The sequence below is a fragment of the Lepidothrix coronata genome, unplaced genomic scaffold (genome assembly GCF_001604755.1).
Source record: "Lepidothrix coronata isolate B3197 unplaced genomic scaffold, Lepidothrix_coronata-1.0 Scaffold80, whole genome shotgun sequence".
Taxonomy (NCBI): domain Eukaryota; kingdom Metazoa; phylum Chordata; class Aves; order Passeriformes; family Pipridae; genus Lepidothrix; species Lepidothrix coronata.
Window position 1 is genome coordinate 1,135,157 of NW_016690260.1, and position 22,047 is coordinate 1,157,203.

Below are 22,047 nucleotides of genomic sequence, written 5' to 3' on the forward strand. Positions count from 1 at the left end.
GACAGATCTGCTCTGTGCTTAAATGCATTCTAGCCTTACTTAAACTCTCTGCCTTTTAAAGGGTCTAAATCCATCAGTGATTCTGGTACAGATTTCTAAGGGAGAATATTGTCAATTTGAAAATTACATTTGAATTTAAAAGATGTCAAGTGTGTAAATACCGAAAAGCATTAAAATTTATATAAGCTATAAGAATATTTTCAATGCATTTAGTTTTTCTGGCTTTGAATAAAATGTATCATGTCTCTGTGTACAGGTTCTTCTCTTCATTTCATTAAAAAAGCAGTGTAGTAACAAAACCACTGTTTATGCAAAACAAAAGGGGTTTTGTAATAATCTCTCTCTTCAGGAGGGAGCCCCAGTATCTTCACAAGAGATACATATATATATATATATTTTTTTTTTAAATGCATGCAAAGAGGAACCACTTTTTCTACACTCCTGTGTGGCTAAGCGCACTAAGATCCCTCTTCTGTTCTTTCTGGGTCCAGGAGAAAATGCTCTGGGATATTGTTGGTTTGGCCAGAGAGTCTCAACTATTCATTTTCTAACAGGAAAAAAGGAAAAAAAAAAAAAGATGGACTTAAATCTGAGTGGAAAAAAAAGAGCCTGCCAGCAGGAGAACATGGTTGCTGTGCCTAATGACAGGAGGAAAATGGGAGCTATAGGGGGAAGAGGGGTAGAAGTGATATTACTCCTCCCAGCCTCAGAAAGAGACCAGAAGCAGTTCTTCATTTTTGTTGAACTTGTTCTTTTTTATCCTTTACCCCTGGATAGAGAGAGCTGTGGCTTGAGGTCGTGGTTGGGCTTCGCCCACATAACGGGCAGTGCGGGAGAGACTGTGCGGGGAGAAGGTGGGAGAGGTAATCCCCTTCCCACAGTCACTGCCGTGCACTGTGGAGCCAGGCTGGTGCCAGGATGCCCAGGGCAGCTCTCTGCTTGCCCTGCTCTTCTGGGAGTCACAGCTAGAGAGGAGCAGCTGTTTAGTGTTGGCAAGGCTGGTCTGGGCAATTATATCTAGCCTAGGAAGAGGATTTTAAGAACAAGTTTTAAAACCATTCAGACAGAGATTTCTGAATTTTCTCATTTATGAAATCAAAGTATTCTTATTGTACTGTTGCCAGTGCTGCTCTTACCACAGTCATTATTAGATACTGGAAGCATAAGCAGCCTGTTGTTTAATTTGCTGAAATGAGTGTAATCCATTAGTGAATAGTTGAAATTACTGTAGCAAATAGCATTAGATAGCTCACAAAGTGACTATATAGAGCTTTGGGGAAAGCTAATCTTTTGTTTTGGGTTATCAGAAGATTCTTTCTGATATTCTGCATAAAATTTCATCTGTTTCATATCAAATAGAGCTCTGGGTTTTGTAGCTCAAACAGTGACATTCCTTTCAAAATGCTGCTTGTGCTGTGAATTTACAAGTGCTGGGATTGGCAGTGTAGTAGCTCCGTTTTCAGTCTGCATGGAAAATGCACTAACCGTTCAGCAGAGGTCACTGTAAGTTTGTGGTTGAGACATTTAAATGCAACTTATCAAAATGTAGTACTGAAAATATTAATATTATGATTAGGAAATTCTTGTGCCTGCATTAGCTTTGAAATTAAGCACCCTGAATGTTACAAAAGATCTTTTTTTTGTCAAAGTAGAAAGTGGAGGTGATCACAAGATTTCAAAGAAACTTGAATAGCCTTAAGAAATGTGGCATATACACAGAATTCACTAATCTTTAGTATTACTTATCAAGATTTATCCAAATGATGACTTCTGTAGGTGTGTCTCCTCCTTCCAAATTGTGTCACTCCTTCCATCCCCCAAGAGCCAGGTTTGTCAGTGCTCTTCCCTAGCACTGTTTACACCTTCCCAGATCTCACTTGTCTTGCACTTATAGGCCCCAACATGAAGACAAAAAGGAGCATGGCTTTCGTGTTTCTTTTGTGATTTACTAAAGGCAGCATTGAAATCAGCTGTAAGCTCCTTCTATTTTCCAACTCTGTATTTTTTCTCTTGTTCCCTTCATCATTGCAGTAAGCTTTTTAAGCTGTGTGACAGCAGAGTAACCTTTTGCTGCTGTTTTCCCCCTGGACTGTGTACCTCTACTCTGCCATTGTCATGGGGGGATCAGTAGCAGTCCTCATCATCTGCTATTTGACAGTGTTTTCCATTTCCAAACAAACTAAACCACTCACAGAGCTTCTGAAAAGTGCTGGTTTAAAGCTTTTTGTTTTCCTACCACCAATTGCTAATTATAGCTGTGAAAACCCGTCCTTGGAGAAATCTTGAAAGTCACCCTTCCTATAAAGACAACTTCCGATTCTGATTAACCAGAAAGCTAATGAGGCTTTCGAGTCTTCTGGATTTTTCACTTGATCTTAGTTCTTCAAGGGCTTGTATAATCTTATTATGGAAATAATGCCAACAGATGTTTGCAATTTTGCATCCACTGCAGTTCTATCACTGCATAGGCATGGGAGACACTGTAAGTTGATTAGCAGAGAAAAGCAGGTGGAGTTAGATTGTTCCTGCGTGTTTAGATGGAATGAGAAGGAGCTCCAATTTCATTCAAGAAATTATAGGAAGGAGGAGTTCATTTAACCAAAGACATTGCAGGGTGGAAATGATGTCTGTGAAGTTTACTCCAGGAGGAGTCTGTTGTTCAGCCAGCAAATAGAGCCTTGTCCGAACATATATTCTCATTTTATGCTGACCCTTTGTCAGTTTGCAAATGTTTTTTGTGGTTGCAGTGAGGTGAGACTGAGGTGAAGTAAACTGGAAATCCAGCAGGGTGAGCCTTGCAATAAATCATGCCTGTATTTGTGACTTTAGAAAAAAACAATTTTGGTGGTTGCCAGAAACGGGAGCTGTATCATTAGTTACATGACTTTGTATGGTTCTGTGGCTTTTTACTTGTATTCCAGTTTAGTCATGATTCACAGTACCATATTTCAAAAGCCAGAAAACCTCTCCAAAGAGTGCCCTGAGGGTGGAAGGACACGTAGTGGTCAGTGGCATTCAGTGTATTCCTCCTCCACGATGTAGTGAATTTTTTTGAGTATGCCGCACTCCCAAAGAAGCATCTGATGTGAAGATGATTAGCAAAGGGATTGTTCTGGCCCTCCCCAGACAAAGAATTGTGGCTCCAGCTTTGGCAAGGAGTCAGAAATTCAGATACAATCTGTAGTTAAAAGTAACCTCCTTGGGCAGGGTCCCAGTGGCTGGACAGGAGGTTGCAGCCAGTGAAGTTGGAGGTGGAAGTCTCAAGCTCCCTCACCTGTTGAGGGAAACAGGTACGAAAAGGCAGGTGTGTACAGCTATGATCAGAGCAGAAGTACTTGATGCTTCAAAATAGAGGGTTTGAAAACAGCATCGTTGGTGTGAACCTGATGTTCTCTTTGTTCCTTTCTCTGAAGGGTAATGAGGCAAAGGGGGCCTCTGGTGGTCTAGTGGTTAGGGTGCAGGACTCTCACCGCTGCGACCCGGGTTCGATTCCCAGCCCCCCGGGCAGATGGAGCTCGTTAGCCCTGTGAGGCAATCCATCTAAGAGAAGGTCACTCTAAACAAACCTACGTCCTGGGGACCTCACTGCCACTGTCCAAGCTTGCTCGGCCCCGGCAGATGAACCTCAGGATTAAAGGGTGGGCTCAGTTCAGCGCACGCTGTGTCTCACCTAAAAAATCCACTGCGCAGGCTCGAAGGGTTAATGACCTTTCCCAAATCTTCGCTCGCGAAGACTGGCCATTATATTTATTAATGAGGCAAAGTCAAAAGCTGGAGTGCAGTAGAGTACTGGGTTAAACATCTAGGTAAAATTTGTGGCCAGAACTTAAAAAAGAATGCGTCAAACTGTTAGTTCCCACCCTCTCTTCAGTATTTCTTCTCTGCAGCTGTAATATCTATGAACTGTTATGCCCAATCTGAATATTGCATGCTCCCTTCCATTTGGGTCTTCTGAAGATGAACTGTACTAATTAGGCCAACATTAAGGTAGTAACTACCCATAAGTCAATAAGATCAATATTTTACTTCTAGACTACACCTTATCGAAAATTTCCCTTTGACCAGGATACAAAATATCCTTTTTGAATTGTCATCTTGAAATATTCATGATTGTTTCTGTAAACATGAGGTGACTGAGGTAATGCATTTATGGAGATGTCTGCATGGATAGAGAAAGTTTTATGCAAAGCATTGATTAAAGACGAGAGTTTGCTATCTGTAAGAGGCTGGTATGTCCAGGGAGTGTCATTCTGTGGTGGGCCTGTGCTGAAGTATTTTTCAGCTTGTAATGTTTCAGGTGTTGCTGTGCAGGTGCAGCTTGGGATTCCTGGCACAGATATTTCTGATGTAAATACCTGCTGCTAAGCAGGTGCAGATACCTGATCTTCCTCACAGTGAACTGACAGAATTTACAGAGCTTATGGCTTCTTTCTGTGAAAGCATTTAGTGCCTGTTGGATTGTCTTGGTGTCTTCAGAATGGAAAGATTTTGATCTGGCCAGTTTCATGTGGCTTTTTTTTTTTTTTTTTTTTTCAGCCACCATCCCCCAACCCCTTGCCAAAGTAAATGTCAGATTTTCCTCCAAGAGTGGTTTTGTGCATGGCAGAGAAAAGTGTGCATGCATGATGGGGCTGACTTAGGGATCTTGACAGTGAAAAGGCATTTGCTTTTTCATCAAGGTGTGTTCTCTATTCAGTACTTAAAATAAAAGGACATAAGGATTGGAAACAGGCGGCAGCTCATCATATGGTCTGAGCAGCGCTCACCTGCACAGCACCAGGGGCTCACACAGAGAACGTGCTTCTTTCAGTCATTTCCTTTCAGCTTTTGTCAGTAATCAGAACATTTTCAAATAGTAAAAGGGAAATTGCCAACTCCTCCTCAATTTGTGATATAACTTGTATCACTTTTCTGGTCCAATTCCCAGATTGGGTAAACAAAAGAAATTTTGTTTACCCCCTTAATTTGTGCTGTATTTATGGAAAGTGGCTACGATGTTGGGCTTTTCCCAATAAAATTGATGAGAAATCATACTAGTTTAAGCTTTTCATACTAAGGTGTGGATGAGAATAGGAATATAATTTTAACACCTACTGTTGGGAAAATAAATTGAAAATGTTTCATACGTGACACCAGTGGTAAATAGCATTCCGCTTGTTTTGTGTGTACTAGATACATACAAGATACAAATGGATTTTATAGAAAAAGATGTAGTTACTATCTCACTGAAATGTATTTCTTATAACTGTTAATGCTGTGGTGTGTATTCTGCAATCTTTTCAGTGAATATCCGTAGTTCTAAGACAATATGTAAGTAACAATGAAGAAAAACTTTGAAATTCAGCAGTAGTTGTGTGCTTCAAACAGCAGTCCTACTATGACTGATTATCCAAATAGGTCCCACAGGGACCTCAACTATGTTGCCTGCAGTCTTTTAACACTGGTAAGGCAGAGAGCACCTTCAGAATCTCAGATGCTGGCAAAATTCATGTCATCGGCAGCCTTTACAGAGACAGTGACTTCCAGCTGCTGCTCTTTGCACTGGAACATGAAACATTGCTCCTAATCCTGTTCTCCTCCTCTCCATATCCATGTAGAATGTAATTCATTATGATTCTTGTTCACTTATTATCACTTTGTTTACAAATAGATTATGAAAAGTAAAAAATAAGAACCTTCCCATCCCAGTATTTGGTGACCAGGTGCTTCCCAGGATTCAGCTGAAGTGCAGTTGAGAAAAGTGATGGAGCAGCTTCCAAAGAAGGAGACCTAATCTGCATGCTCGCTTCCTTAAATTGTCCCCTCTACAAAACTGTATGTTTCTTTCAAAATAGTGCATTTAGCGGCCCTTGATGTGAACAGTGAAATAAATATTTTGCTTTATATGTACTTTGATTAGTTATTGACATTTCGGCTCTTTGTGATTCTCCACACATTAATATTTCATATACAAAGGGCTAGTGTATTTAATATCTATGCAAACCTTCCATATTATTTCCCTTAATAACCTTGCTTAAGAAGAAATATGGACCAGTTATAAGGAGAAATAAAAGGGCATCCCCTCTGGGGACCTGTTCCTTCCTATAACTTGGGTCAGATTGGTTTTATTTCTTTGTAGTTTAAGTTTCATGTTGGTGATACCACTGTGTTCTTTCTACACCTTTTCAAATGTAGATATGGAACTGGGGATGAAGTTAACCTCCAAGCAATTACGTGTTCTCCTTTTACAACCAAGTATCCCTTTTGTTGCTGCTGTTTTGAGAGTGTGTATTTATTTATTTATTTGTGTATATAAGGATTTCATAACAGTTTACAAGCAATGTCTCAGCTTGGGTTTTGTAGCCAATTATGATCTTTTCTGAAATAGTCTTCTGAACGAAGTTTTGGATGTAGCAAGTAGTTAGCTAAATTGAATAGAATTTGGAAATTTTTTTTGGTCCAAATTGGGTGTGTGAAAACTCTGCTTCCCAGCTCAGGGTGTCACTCATCCAACTTGCTGATTTAGAAGATAAGATTGCTTGACAGTAAATTTAATCTAGGCAAGGTCATAGGGAAAATTTGGAAGCATCTAAGCTGGGCAAAGGGGGAATGTTTTTGTGGATAGCACAGGCTCTATCTGCTGAAATTAATTTTCTCAGCAGAAAAGGCAACAGTTTTCTTTCTTTTCTCTCACTTTCTCTTCTGAGGTTTGTTATTACTGCATGCATCTTGAAGTTTTCACAACCACCAGGAAAGTGGAGGTTCTTCTGAAAAACTACAAAGGAAAACCAAAAAACTCTACAAAACTCTACAAGGAAAACTGGCCGATATTAGTGATTAACGTGCAAATAAAATTAAGATAATAAATAGACCAGCATTATGGCTGGCTTGGGCCATGGTAGTATTCTCTGGCAGTGATCTCTGAAAAAACCAACAAAGTCCTCTTTGACAGAGAATCACTTTGTCTGAGAAGGCTAGAAAATTTATAAAAGTGTCTGCCACTCCACAAAATGTGCATACTCTTGGTGTGTTTGGCAGTCATAAATGGATTTGCTTTTAAACGAGCTAGCATATTTGCAGCCAAATTTATTTGTCCTCCTGCTGGCTTCTGTAATCAAGCATCATAAGTATGACTGTCTAGCATCGTAAATTTTTTGACAGGAATGAGTTGACTGCTACATTTCCTTTGGCACGCAGGGTCTTGGAGCTGTTAGTTACGTTAATGCAACAGTCAGTCTACCCTAGTTTTGGTGGGACGCGTGTCTGAACCTTCAGCAGAAGGTGGAGATTCGTTTTCCTCCTTTGATTCTGCTGGGGCACAGCAGTAACTACATGTCCTATGGCATTTCCTCCAGACTGGGAAATGCATATAACAGGAGTGATACAACATTTTGGACAAAATTTTGGTACAATGTTTACAAAAATAACTAAGGAACATAACTCAACATAAGGACTGAATTAGTGGATATGAGGGCTGAGCAGATGGCTTAATACTAAGATTTATGAGTCACCTTAGATGCTGAACATGAAATACATGCATATTTCTTCCCATTCATAGGGATATGTACACTTTTAATTCCTCTAGTACCCTTATTTTGGTGTCATCTGGTCTTTTGTGACACGTATTTTTATAGTAACCCAGCTGGGTAATGACATTTTTCTGTTACAGGTTTGCAACTGGAGTGCTAATGAAAGGTCAGCCAATCGCTGTAGAACGTCCTTTAATTTCTGTTATTGCTGCTCTTTAGGAAATGACTGTTAATTCCCCGGCTAGCAGAAGGAATTGTCTAAGGATGTACCTGCTTCAGTGGGAAGCCAGCCGGCCTCAGTGCTGAGCATGGGTGTTTGAACTAACCTGGGTGCCAAGGATCAGGTCTGCAAATCACACCCCAAAACTCCTGAGCTTACTGCACTCTTAAGTGCTAAAGTAGCTTCCTAAGTGTTGGGCCACCTTCTTTTTCAACAACAAGATTTATTGATAACTTTTTGCTTTATTTTTATTGCTTCCATTTTTAGAAGACATTGAATTAATAGAGTCTTAATTCAACAGAAAAAAACCCCCTAGTTTTCTGAGTGTGTTTTTTTCCTTTCTATTTTTTTATCCATGCCATGGCTTGTTTATTTTGAGCTGGGTGTGGATATATTTTCATTTCAGTTGGCTGCGTGCCTTTCCCACCCAGCCACACGAACAAGAGGGAGCATCTTTCAATTCAGAAGTTGGCAAAAATAACGGAGCAGCAAAATTCTGCCCTTGGGAAAAGGTTAGGTATTCTTTTAATAATGTGAGAAAAACAGCAGGTTTTGCCTTAGGGTACGGGGGTGAAAATTGGTATCTTTGCATGGGATCTTTCATTAACACGTGAAAGAACAAAGAAAACACATGGGAAGATGTACAGAAAAGTGCTACTACTTAGAGAGTAGCACTATGTGCTTTTCCTTACTAAGGATTTGGGGCATTCCGGTTTTCTAAAACTCACTTTTCATCTTTACTACCCTTGTTCAGAAGCACTGACATCACTACGAAAAATTATTTCAGTCCGGAATAGTTTAAATTGAAAACTCATTGATCAGTGAGGAGCCGTATAAACAACATGTGTGGGAATATTTTATGAATAAGCAAAATAGGATAAATGATTCTATTATGAAGGATCAGAGAGTCTTAATCTTGATCAGAGGGTGCAATGATTTCTGCCATTAACCAATTCAGATACTTGAATTTTTCACAGATCTACTGTGGCAGATGGAGGATCCCAAGGGACAATTTGCTGCAACTCCGTAGGAGCTAAAATGTAGTTTGTGATGAGATGGGCAGCAGCAGGAGAGTGCCATGGAGAGCAGCTTTAAGGGGAAGACGAGCAGCAGTCTTGCATGCTGCGTTCTGGAGCAATATGACTTTTTAGCAGTGTGGATCAAATTAATATTGAAGTTAGTGCTTCTGTTGCAAAGGTTCTATTTGGCTGCACTCTTTTACAAAGCACGTTAAGACGAGGAAATTTTGTATGTGGGTGTTTGCAGATCTTGAATTCAAGTTTGACACGAAGAAAACTTTTTCTTTCAAAACATCCATTGTGATATGTCTTAGTTTAGCAAACTAGGAGCTGTGGTAATAGTAGTAGTATTAGTTGTAAGTGCCTGAGTGTGTGTGCTTTCTGTGTAGCTACTTAGATGCAGTGTGGAGAAGTGCTGTCATGCTGTCTCTGTGTGTATCATGTGTGATACAATATCACACACTTCAACTGTAAGTTTTACATTGGTTTCTAGTGTATTGATTGGAGATTGTGTAGGCTGTGCTAGTGGGAAATCCTGGTAAGTGCAGCAGAAGTTGAGAAATGTTGGCTTGACTGCTAGGATAAAGAAACCTTCTGTATTATTACAGAGGTCACTGAGGTTTGTAAAAATGTATGAAATGGCTGCTTTGTGCAGGGTGTATTTATTGCAATATTTAAGATGTAATATGCTGACTGTGATATCTATATTCCCAGAAGAGCACAGTATTCTGTTGTTCTAATGACACCGTTCATAGTTCAGCTCTGTCATTATCATTTATAGGACACAGTCAATGAGATCAGCGCTTTACAGAAATGAAGTTCCTGGTCAGGGGAGTTTTCATTCTAATTATGTAATTAACATGAATTAATTTATTAACTTGTAGATGAATGAGGATTAGCAAAATGATAAAAAGTGAATAAACTGTTAAAGTCTTCTATATTGTGGTTTCTTTTTTTGTATGTACAGACTTGGACTATACTGTCTAATGGAACAGTTGTTTCACTCAAGTATTTACGTTTACACATGGAATTCCCTATGTGGATAAAACTGTTCTTCCTGGTAGGATGGAAATCAAAAAAGTTCTAAAAATTAAGCAAAGTTAAATGACATACTGTGACTGGTTAAATTTATAAAAATGAAATTTCAGGGAATGTACATAATGTATAATGCATATATTGGTAAAACATTTAACATCTGTTTTATATTACTTGCAGTGACACCACTACAGCAGTTTCTCGAGGAACTTGAAATTGCTAACACAGTAACACAGTTACATAGCTTTAAGTTACCAGGCTGCTTAGGACTTGAACATCTGTGGTCTAATTGTTTTTCTGTGATTTTTAATTCTTTCCCTATTTCCTTAGGTGCTTGATTTTTTGTTTGGTTTTTGTTTTTGCTTTGTTTTGTTTTGGGGTTTTTTGGTTGTTGTTTTTTTTTTTCCATACTGACAGTTGTAGTTAGCTGCCTAATTGCAGAGTTGTTGCAAATCTTGCTTCCTCAGACCGGTGCTAATGGCAGTAATTGATTAAAGAAAAGGACGTTAAGGTGTCATTATATAACCACTGAAACGTTTCTTTCCATGTCATGGTCAGTGGCTCTCATTGACCCTGCTGATTAGATCATAATTGTGAAACGTCCTACTGGAAGTTCTGAGGTTCAGGTAAGGGCAGGAAAGAAGATGCTTTTAGTGCTGTTTTATTGTCAGGCCATGTTTAAAAATAATACAGAATTTTATTGAGGCATTTCACATATAGGATATAAATTGTTCATGGGAAAAATATTGCTCACAAAGGTAACTTGGAATATAGGCATAAAAGAATATAGACACACAACATTTATTCTCTGATTTCAAGAACAGGTATTTGTATTTCTCTTTTATAATACATGACATACGTATAGATGTATATATACACACCTGAAAACTTCAGATTTTGGCAAAATTAGTCTTTTACTATTGCTTTTATTATTTGTTTGCCTCATTCACGCAATCTCAAAAGTCTCTACCTGTATATGTAATTTAACAATAGGTGCTCATGTAGAATGTTAATAATTACAGAATAAGATTTAAATAATTAAGTAACCAAATGAAGCACTTCACATGAAAAAATGCTAGAATTAAAGCTTTATATGTACATTTTAAGTTTCCATATAGTAGTTTATAAGTCTTTTTCTCCTTGAGTGTAATTTCTTGTGGCTTTGAAATGCAAACTGGAAACCCCATTTAGCTTCAGCTGATTATGGAAAGCCTAGTTCTGCTGCCCAAACCTCTGCTAATGCTGTAACACATAGAAGTAGAGTATTTCCCTCACTCTCACTTCGCATGCGGGTAGACAGGAGATAATCCACATGTTTAACCAGTGCTGTACATAAGAGGAATATTTTCAGTTATTGACTATGGGAGAGCATGAGTGTTGGCTGGTGAAGACTTTTCTGCCCCTTTCTACTGAATTGCATGTGTTTCCCTTGCTCTCTTCCAGCCTCTTCCAGCTTGCCGTTTTTGTCTTGGCTCTTTTATCTCTATAGTTCCAGTTCCTTATTCTTCTTGCTCAGGACCTTTTGTTACGTGGTCCAGATCTCTGCCCTCCCTTCCTCTCCTTTGAGAAGATTTCTTTCTTTTATCTGCCCTACTGTCATAAGCATCAATCTGAGCCATTATTAGTAAAAGTGTCTGCTGTACTTCGCATAAGAGGCAAATATAATGAACATGCCCCCAGCAACTGATGATCATTAGGGGAAAGTATAATTTAAATTAAAAACTTGCTGTTCTTTCTAAAGAATCAGTTTCTATAGGTTTTCCAAAAAGTGTAAAAATCAAAAACGGTGCAAGATCAATCTACTTGGTTTTATGGCTTTTCTGCAGCCCAAGTGAAATGCATTCAGGTTAGCTGGTTCCCGTGTTGCCATCCTGTCTAAACTTTCTTCCGGGCTAGAAAACTGATAAGTATCTGATAACTGCTGTGGAGACAAAACAGAAACATAAAGATCATATGTTGTGTAATCATCCTGATTACTCTGAGCAGTACTATGCTGCAGGTTTCACTAATCAAGATTAATTGTGATCTAGGCTTCGTGAACTGCCATGTAGAGTGGATTGTAATTAAATAAAAATATAATTATTTTAACATTGTGCCACTAATATGTATTTACAATAGGTAGTACTTTTGAAAAGACTCTTATTCCCTACAGTGATTAGGAAGCTGAGTTATACTTTTTACTGCACAGATGTTGTTAAAAGCTCATATTTCAGGCCATAAAGACTTATTATACTTGAGGTTGTACAGCAATAGAAAAATGGTTTGTGCATCCGTCTGTTGTGTGAGACATTAAAAAAATCTGGAACAGTAGTGATTTATGGAAAATCTTACTTGTGTATGTGTGTATATATATATGTTTAAATATCTAAAGTTACATATTTAAAACATATTTTATATGTGGGGTGTTTATAGTGGGGTATTGCTATAAAAAATGCTTTGAAAGGGCTTTACAATTCAGAGGAAGAAAATATTTAATAGAGTGTATAATAAGAGAATCGCCTCTGTTTCAGCTTTCTCAGCATGAGCTGACAGGTCTTAACTTGACTTCTTTCACATGGTATCTTTGAATTTTTATCTAGAAGTACAAATGCTTCTCTTTGAGGCTTAATGAACCAAAACGTTTTGGGGTATGTATACTCAACTTGTTTTGTATGGGGGCCTAAATCTATATTCTATATTCTGTTGTGTCTTCTGACAACTAGAAATGTAATAAGCCTAAGTATTTCTTCTTTTCATAAGGAACAAGGAGTGCATCCTAGGCAACCATACAAAAGCATAAAAAAGCCTAAGCATGCCAAGTGGATTTCTGCCCATGTGCAGAATATTTGTTTTCGGTGAGTTTTGTCTCTGCTGCCACTCTTCCTGACTCTTGACCATTGCTTTTATTAGATACTGCTTTATTGGGTGTCTGTGCTTCCATCCTCATGCCACTCACAATAATGGCATATGTACACCCCAGAACATCTTTAAATATGCTGGTTGGGTGGGTTCTCCATTATCCAGGGCTCTGCCTCCCGGCAGCTTCCTGCCCGGGCAGGATATTACATGAAGAAGGTTATTTACTGACCTTGCACGGGTTCAGCAACAGCCATGCTGGTGGTGGGAGTGTATCAAACACTTGCAGGGAGATTGTATTGATGTTTAGTGGGGGGGAAGCCACGGTGTCATGAGTAGAGCCGTCTTGTGTGCTCAGCTGAGATCTTATCTGTGAGCACCAGATACAGTGGGCTTTTTCTAAATGTGATTTTCTTTTAAAAGATGTGCATGTTAAAACCGAAGGAAATTAAATTCAAATGTGCTCTCAAGATAATATTGAGTCAAGTAAATAAATGGATAAAAGCAAGGAAGCTCTTACAATGCCAAGGGTCTCTCATCCCTCACTGGCTGGCTGGACTGCTGCAGGTGTGCTGCCTTACACGCGGCCTCTAGGATCAGGTCCTGCTCTGTGGTCTCCAGGCCCATATTACTCAATGGAGTGACCCATGAGTAAACACTTGTTTGGGGGATCTGTTCTTCTGCTTGGAAGACATATTTTTGAGCTCCATTCCCAACAGTCCCTTGTGGTGTGGCCAGCACTCAGCTGTGGGTGCAGGGTGACTGTCAGGGCCCTCTGAGAACACCCTCTGTTTTCAGCCTCAGATGGGCCACAGAACATCCCTGCTACTCTGTCATTTGAATCTAGACAATGAAAATATATTTCCTATATAAATTGTCTCAGAAAATATTCCCTTTTATAGAAAAGCATAATCCTAATTAAAAAATGCAAAGCCTGTGGATTTTTTTTTTAAACAATCATATCAAGAAAGACAGTATATTTTTCTCTTCTCAAGTCTGCAGACATAACAGAGACACTTTTAAGATGGGCCTCTTTTATTTATTTGGCATCTGTATAAAAATGTAAATACCATCATGTGTGTCAGACAGTACTGAACCTGCCACCTGTGCCAGCTTTTCTTCTTGGGAGTGAGGAGCTTCACGCGACCTGAAAATGATCAAAACTGTCTTATTTCGTGGCTGACTTTGAAGATGAGTCGCTCTAAATTGCTTGTGCCTCAGACACTGCAGTGTCAGTAGCAGAGCTCTAACTAAGGGCAGTTTCCCCCCATCCCATTCCTGAGCCACCGAGTGGGTCAGAGGTGTGGGTCGCACAGGGAGGTTGCATTACGAGAGGGAAACAAAAAATCATTGCCCTGATTAAAACCATAATTTTTTCAACCTACAACCACACAGTATCAAAAAATTTGTCTTTTCTAACCAAATGTGCAATGAATATTGTTTATCCAACCTTAGTAAGTGAGGCACTCTTACTTTCCCAAGTGAATATAATTAAAACATGTTATTAAGCCTTAACAGTTTTGCAGTTTTGCCCAAATTAATGAGACTGTGAACTTTATAACCATAGTTTGAATATTGACACAACTGACACTTAGGTCCTTCTATATCTTCTGTTTCTTATGTAATGGTGGATGCCTTTGGAGGGTACATCCAAAGGATGGGCAGTTTCTGTACTCATGCCTGCTCCTGCTGTCTTTTTAAAGAAGACTTCCATGCTTTTCTGTATCCATAAAACATGTGATTTCCTCCCTGTGGAAACAGTAAAGAAACTGGACAGGGAACAGTCACATTTATTTAATTGCAACTGTTTAAACTGAAATTTAACCTTGAGTATTAAATGCTTTGCTGAGTCTGGGTTTGGATGGGATGAGATGATTGCAACAGGAAACGGATCCTTCTTGGCACTTTCCCAGGCTTCCAGGCTCGTAGAGGTGTTGCTAATGTTGTGTGCGGTTAGTTGTTGAGGATTTTGAAAAGGGAGGGAGTAAAACCACCTTATCAGAAGATAAAATGCTTTTTTGCCCCCCCATTTTCTCCTCACTGAGGAAGACCAGGTAGTTAAGTTTCAAATTCTTCTTAGCTCTACCTTATGTAAACTTTGGATTTCCAGGAATTTATGGTATTACCAGTCAAAATAATAATTTCATCCAGCACTCATTACATATTATTGCTGAATTCTAATTGTGGGGGGAAAGAAGAGAAAAACCTCATTGTTTTCCATCATCCTGTTTCGACCTTTGAGTTATTGATTTTTTTCATACATCAGTTGAACTTCTTTTTCATACTTCTATTTAACTTCTTGCAAGTATCTCAATTCTGCTTCCTTTTAATAAAATTGGATGGAAAAGAACTTATAATTTCCTTACTCCTTATCTTTAAATATGTTTAATAATTTTTTTTTAATTGTTAATTTTGCCTTGTATTTGAACTTTATTTGAACTTACACTTTCTTTTTTGGCTTTCGTAATAACAAGGATTTCCTTAGAGTTTCAACAACAGCTTTAACTGAGATAAACAAATGTGTGTACAATGAAACTTCTTTTATGTAATTTTGTTCCTACATATGTTACAGTTTCCCCTTCATCTTTAAGTGAGAGTGGTGCCTATATGACATGTACATACATATTTTTTACACCTACATACACACATAGCCATATGTGTTCTAACTTATGCTATTGTCACTTCAATTCTTACATGAACTGTTGGTTGTCTTGTTCCCTGGGAGCTGATTTTCTTTTAAAGTTGAAGCCTTTCTAGGAGATGCAGTAAAATGAGATTATGGTTAGATTTCCACTAAGTAATCTATATGGATTGACTATTGCTGAAGGCAGTTTTTTTCCCTGAACAAAAGAAATGTGACTTTCTCTGCTTGCATTTATTACTTTTAAATTAATGTAACTAGTGTAAATCAGAAAGGCTTAGTATGGCAAACGTAGCGCAGCTATTTAATACTTAGATGAGAAGCACTGGAACAAATGGCAACAAGGCATTTTACAAAAGTGATCATAATGCTGAAACCAAAAGTCTGTATTGTCTCTTGGTTAGGCTTTGATTTTTATGACCAGAAGAGATATTCTGGTCTTCAGGGATGGTTACCATTTATTTAAAAAAATCATATGTGATCTGACAGAGGGTCTCTATTTCAGCTGTGATTTGATTTTTTCCCTCCCACCTTCAGAGGTTCTCTGCAATTTGCTATCAGTCCTTCTGGTATAGATAATGGGCTAAGGAAGTAGGCAAAGAAACCTTGCAAGTTCAAAGAGGTAAACTACAATAAGCACTTTAGTCTTACAGGACTGAAACAAAAAAAGCAACATCCGCATAATTACATATTAGGATAAAATACTGCGTTTTTCATAATAAAAATGCTTTGTGGAGTTTGTTCTCATTAAATTAAGGTTAAACATTTGGAGTTTGAGTTTCTGTATAACAGCCTACCAAAGGGGTTGGAGAAGGTCAGGTTTGGACAAAAGCTCTATTGTCCAGATATTTATTTAGGGTGGAGGCAGCTGGCCAGTTTTAGCAATACAGGATATCACTTGGGGACAGTGGGCACTGGAAGGGCTGGTGTGGGGCTGTATTGACTCACACTGCTTTTTTCTACTGAACGGCTCTGCAAGAACAGATGTGCTGGAACAAGGGTAGGAAGGAAGGTGCTTTCCATCTGGATGTATGTTTGGCTAGTGGAGAAACCCAGGTAATAAAAGAAGAAAAAAGAGAGTGGAAATAAACAATAATAAAAAGCTTAAAGAAATGAATCTTGGCTTTCTCACAGAGCTGTGAGAAAAAGCAGCAAAGATTTCGCAAAAGCCTTTGTTAGCCAAAAGTGTTGGTTTTTTGGTTTTTTTTCCATCTCCCCATTCTCATTTAGTGATAACCTTATTCAAAGTAGTAAATTTAGATGAAAATTATAATTTATTAATCTTTGGCTTACCTTTTAACTTTCCTGTAATGGAAAACAAACTCTCAGATTCCTTCTTCTAGTGGAGGGCTTTTAAGCCCTCTACAACTGAAAAAAATAGTAAACTTTTTTCTTATCTGAATCATTTTTTACAGGGATGGCTGTTAGCCCAGGAGCGGATGAACAAAGCAGTGAATTACTAAAAATTGTTTTTACTAGAAATCTTTTTATCAGTGCATTTTTGACAATGGTCTGATTGAACAGAAATATATAGTTGAATCAAAATCACTTCAGATACAGACTTCTTGATCTGGGGAGGGCTTGGTGCTCAGAAGGAATTCAGTAGCACAGCTCCTCACTTAATTTTTTTGAGTTGTGACCTGTAGTGCTGGCACTTGGCAAAGGCAAAAGAGATGCTTCCTTCCATGTTTAGTAGAGATCTTAACTTTTTTGAAAAGTGTCTTGTAGCAAAATAGTAACACTTATTTGATTTAAATATAATTCAGAAATGGTTAAAGCATTTCACCCATATCTGTCTTCAGATTAGAAGAGTCAAAGAAATGAAAACCTAACTTTTCTCACCAGCTTGTGATAGCAGTTAGTCAAACTTGCTGTAATTAACACAGTCAAACTTTATTGGTACCATTTCTCCCATAAGCTTTCTTAAGTAGTTCTTTGGAGAAGGAAATTTAGAAGTAGGAAGATCAACTCAACTGTAGTGTTGTTTTAAAGGGGGTGATGTTTTCTATGATTATTCTCTCTGCTAATTGATTTTTTTAATAAAAAGGTCTTTTGACCTAAATGTGAAGTCCTTTGTTTGAGAAGAATTTGTATTTGCTTTAGAGAAGTGACAAGATTTAATCTCTAGTTCCATTAAGGGCAGAAAAAGTTAATAGAAATGTTATTGAAAACACAGCACAACAGAAAATATAATGCCAGTTTTAGGCAAACACAAAGCTAAACGAAGCCCATTCTGTACTTTCATGCAAAGAAGTTCTGCTGTGGGGAGAAAAAAAGAATATTAAAATTTACTACTGATTTTAAAGAGATTACAGAGGAAATATAGACACAAGTTGCTTGTCTGTGAGAAAGTGATAAAAATGTTTTAGATGTGAATTTCCTTTGTTTCTTTTTCTTCAGGAAAAATATTGACAGGTGATTTTGGAATAATATATAATTAATTGTTACAGAAAATTCCATTTTGTTTTTGAAGCAGAGAAGAAAAAAAATTAATTTAAACAAAATACATTTTTTTGATTTGTAACAATAGTCTTAATCCATCAGTAACTTTACCACAATATTGTTTTTTCTCTCTACGTGCATTACATGTATAAATTTATCCATATTTGCCTTAAATGAGCTAGGCAGACTACCAATTACTTGCAAAGAATCCTCCATAGTGTATTCTAAAGGTTTCAAAGCAGCCACCACTTGCATCATTATTGGATGCTTTATTGAGGCTTGTAGGAAACGATGCTTAACTCTTCAGAGATGACTTGTTCCTCTTCAGATGGCTTTCTTCAGAGTTTATAGACTTCAGTTTATTTTTAATCCTGTGATATAGGATCACTTCTTATTTTTGCATGTTTAAAGTTCTCTTCTGTCCTCCCAGTACGCTTCACTGTTTGTGATATCTGACTATTTTTCTTTCTCTATGCTGGTCATGTTGCCATCCACTGTGCAGCTTGGTCACTGTATTGAAGTACAACTCTTAAGAAAGGTTGATTGTAGATACTTGAGATCAGAAGATGTAGATATTGTTCTGATCTTTACTGCATTTTTCAGTCACTTACCATGAATATAATTGTTCCCAAGCCTGTGGTAACCATACCTCACTTCTGTATTAAAATGCTGCTTTTTTATCTTGTAGCAGGTGTCTGGACAGAACGGTCTGATGTTGTCTTCTGTGCAACCTTACTCTTGATTGGGGAACACCATCAGGAATAGTCACACTATGTGACTTAGTTGTTTTTATTCTTACAATGGGAGTATGACTACATAGCAAATGGAGAACACTGCCAGGTGTGCTCTGAATCTCTGTTGCTGAAAGTTCATCTGACAGCAGAGGGAGCCTTGGTTCAGACACCTGAATTACATGCATACATTTCAATTATGCTGATACCAATTACAAGTGAATCCTTTTCCTGGCACAAGTGTATTGGGACTGTTATGAAGTTGTGGCTGGCAATACCTCATGTCAACCACCAAGTATTGAGCCTGCTAGCTTGCAGACTTAATTACTAATCCATGGCTTACTTTTGCAATCTGTTGTGCTCAACAGTACTGGGACTGTTGATAAGTCTATCAGTTTTTACTTGGTCACTAACACAGCACCAGCATTAAATTCTAAATGGCAGCCTGTGTGTACATTGCTTGGGCTATCTCTGATAAAACATTAATCATCTCAAGGTTCCATTCAAACCCATTGATAGAAATTGCAAAATGTAATTTAGCTTTGAGAATAGAATTAATGTTTTCTAATAGCTCTAAGCTATTTTATGATTTATTGGTTCCACTGCTTGAGGGTTTTTATAATCTAAATTGGTGATTACAGATGATACACAACATTGTGTATCATAAATAGGAATTATGTGTCTGGTGAAAACGATAATGGGTTTTTGTACCTTGTATGTATATTAGTACATTCAGTGGTATATTAAAGCCTATTTTAGAATCGGAAGATGATTTTACCCATATATAGATCTTCCCAGCTCATTCAGTCAGTGAACCTGCAGCTATTTACTGGTCCTCCTCTAATTTAATAAATATGTGTTGCATCAGAACATCATAAAATTAAAGGTACACCTGTGAGATCTCATTATCTATGATATGCTCTTCTTTAGAACATGATTTTTTTTTTTTTGCTTATTTTTGAGGAGGCAGTTAAGTCTGTAATATTGTTTGTGATTTCTGACAAATTTTCAGTCCAATGGTTAATTGGTGATGAATATATTTACCAGTTATGTTTGGGAAGATTATTTTTGCATAGCCAAGTCCACTGTTGGGTGACACCTTAGTAAATATGGAGAAGATGAAGTGAACACCTTTGTGGACAATGGAAATTTTATATACTTTTGTGAAAGTTTTAACATGTGCTGTTATTTTTATTTGCTGACTCAAATTTCCACCCTGCAGTGTAGATGAACAGCTTGATCCTGTCTCCTCTTTCTGTTGTCACTGGGTTGGTAGGCTGCCATAATCATTCTCAACAACCAGTGGTTTTGAAAGGTTCTTACTGTTGTAGAAATTGAAAAGGTGTAGTGATTAAAAAAAAAAAAAGAAAAAAATCATAGAATGGTTTGGGTTGGAAAGGACCTTCAAAGATCATCTAATCCAACTCCCTACCATGGACAGGGACATCTTTCTCTAGATTACGTTGCTCCAAGTCCCATCAAACCTGACATAGAACACTTCTAGGGATGAGACATCCACTTCTCTGTTGCCCCAAAGATGATGTATCCATAACTTCTGTGAAAGTAAGCATGATACCTATGGGAGATTATCTGGAACAACTGACTTGTAATAGTGATCTGTAAATTGCTCCCCTAAACCTTCATTCATTTATTTTAATTTAATCTTAGGAAGAATAGATGTTAGAATACCCTGAATGAATATTGGTTGTTTTTCCTTTTGTTTTTCATAATGTGAAGATATGCAATAAAAGTAAATGTCAAATTTAAGTAGAGTTAATGACATAGTGATTTCTTGATAGAAATAAATTATACTGTAAACCAAAGTATTTCTTATCAAACAGTGCAAATTGGTATGTATTTCTTATTTATTATGTATACATCTAATTATAGAGAAACTCACTTCAGACAACGCTTTCAATGAAACAAGGAAGTCATTTATTACATTCCTCCTAGACTTTGTAAAGCACTCAGCTTTCATGTGATGACCATTTATGATTATTTTTATTATATAAATACTTAGATAAAGAGAAATGGGTGCCAGCAGTGAATTGAATAAAACCCCCAATTGACCAGTAACTCAATTTAGTTTAGAATTTCTTTAGAAAATACAGTGGTATTAATCAGGAGAGAACACTTCAAGTATAAAATTCAATTTTCTTAGTGGAAAATCAGTTTGCTTTATCAAAATCTTAAGGTCTCTTTACCCCTTTCTCTCCCCATCATACAATTCTTCTTTTGCAGTAAGGCTAAATCAGATTTGTCTGAAGCAGTAATTGGTGATTATCTCCTAACTGCAAGATATAGTTGAGCCTCTTTGGTTAATCCTATCTTGCTTGCCATCTATAGTAAGTCACAGCAAGGCAAGGAAGAGAGAGGACTTGAAATGTGATTTCTGAGATAATTTTTGCTATGAAGTGTAGTTATGTCCAAGAGCTCTGCAAATTGTGGAGAGAAGGGCGATTGGACCTCAGCAAAGAGATGTGAAAAGGTTTGGGTGTGGAGGGGCTTCCTGTCTCAGTGCAATGTTCTGTGGTATGTGGGAGGGATCCCAGGTTGTGTTCTTTTACTGTGGAAAAGTAGAAACCCTGTGGAGAAGTTTTTTATAATTTTCTCAGCTTTCTTGTGCACCCTTGCATAATCTGTTCATTATTTGGACTAATGAAGTGTTACAAGATGAAATTTACCTAATGGAAAAAATCCCTACTTAACTCTACGAAGAAATTAAAAATGAGAAGTGAGGATTATTTATGCTTATGCAGTGTTCTGCATTCTATTAAAAACCTGGGTTTTGCTTCACACTCGAGGAAGGATTTATGTGTGCCAAAACATTTCATCATCATTATTATTATTGTTAGTATTATTATTAACAACTGTGTAGTCTAATAAAAGTTATCTATCACTTCAAATCCTGACTTTCTTGTTTTATTAATACATTTTAGCATCACTTTGTCAAAGATGACACAGGTCTTGTAGAAGTAAGTCTCTTCTGAGAGATGCTAAGAACCTTTGAAGTGACCCCTTTTAGAGTCAAAAGGGTGATTTATAAATTTATTAGCAAAATTTTCTCCTAGAGGCAGCTTCATTAGATGTTATATGGGAAAAGAAAGGTTTTAGAAGTTCAGCCAGTAGTTAGTTCTTTTCCTATATCCCAGAAAACCTCACTGCACCTTTAGTGCCAGGTTCTTGGCTCCTTGGCTAGAACCCCCCTTGCTGTCAGAACAAACCTCTGTAGTATGGGAAGAGAAAAGCAAAATGGTAATGGGATTGCAGTATCATAGTTTATCAATTTGTTATGCATCCTCTTTCTCTAGTCTGTATTGCTTTAAGTTTTGGAGAGTAGATCAATATGATAACTTACATATCAATCTCTAGGTAATGTTGATAAAACTAATAACTGCAAAGGAACTCTTTCATAAATTACTGGTATTTATGCCTTGTTCTCTTCCAAAGTATTTTTTACAGTATTTTGATATACTCTTTAGTGATACTGTGGTGGAAGGAAGGCTTTTTTTTTTTTTAATGTGAATAAACCATATATAATTTTGTTAGTACAAGTATATATATATATATATATATATATATATATATATATATATATATATATATATATATACTT

The 22,047-nt window shown here is 37.4% G+C and overlaps 1 protein-coding gene across 12 annotated transcripts in view; it reads left to right on the top strand.

The window, feature by feature from the left end:
* PARD3 (par-3 family cell polarity regulator) overlaps positions 1-22,047 on the top strand; it is a 450,340-nt gene that overhangs the window by 81,189 nt on the left and 347,104 nt on the right. The window lies entirely within an intron of this gene.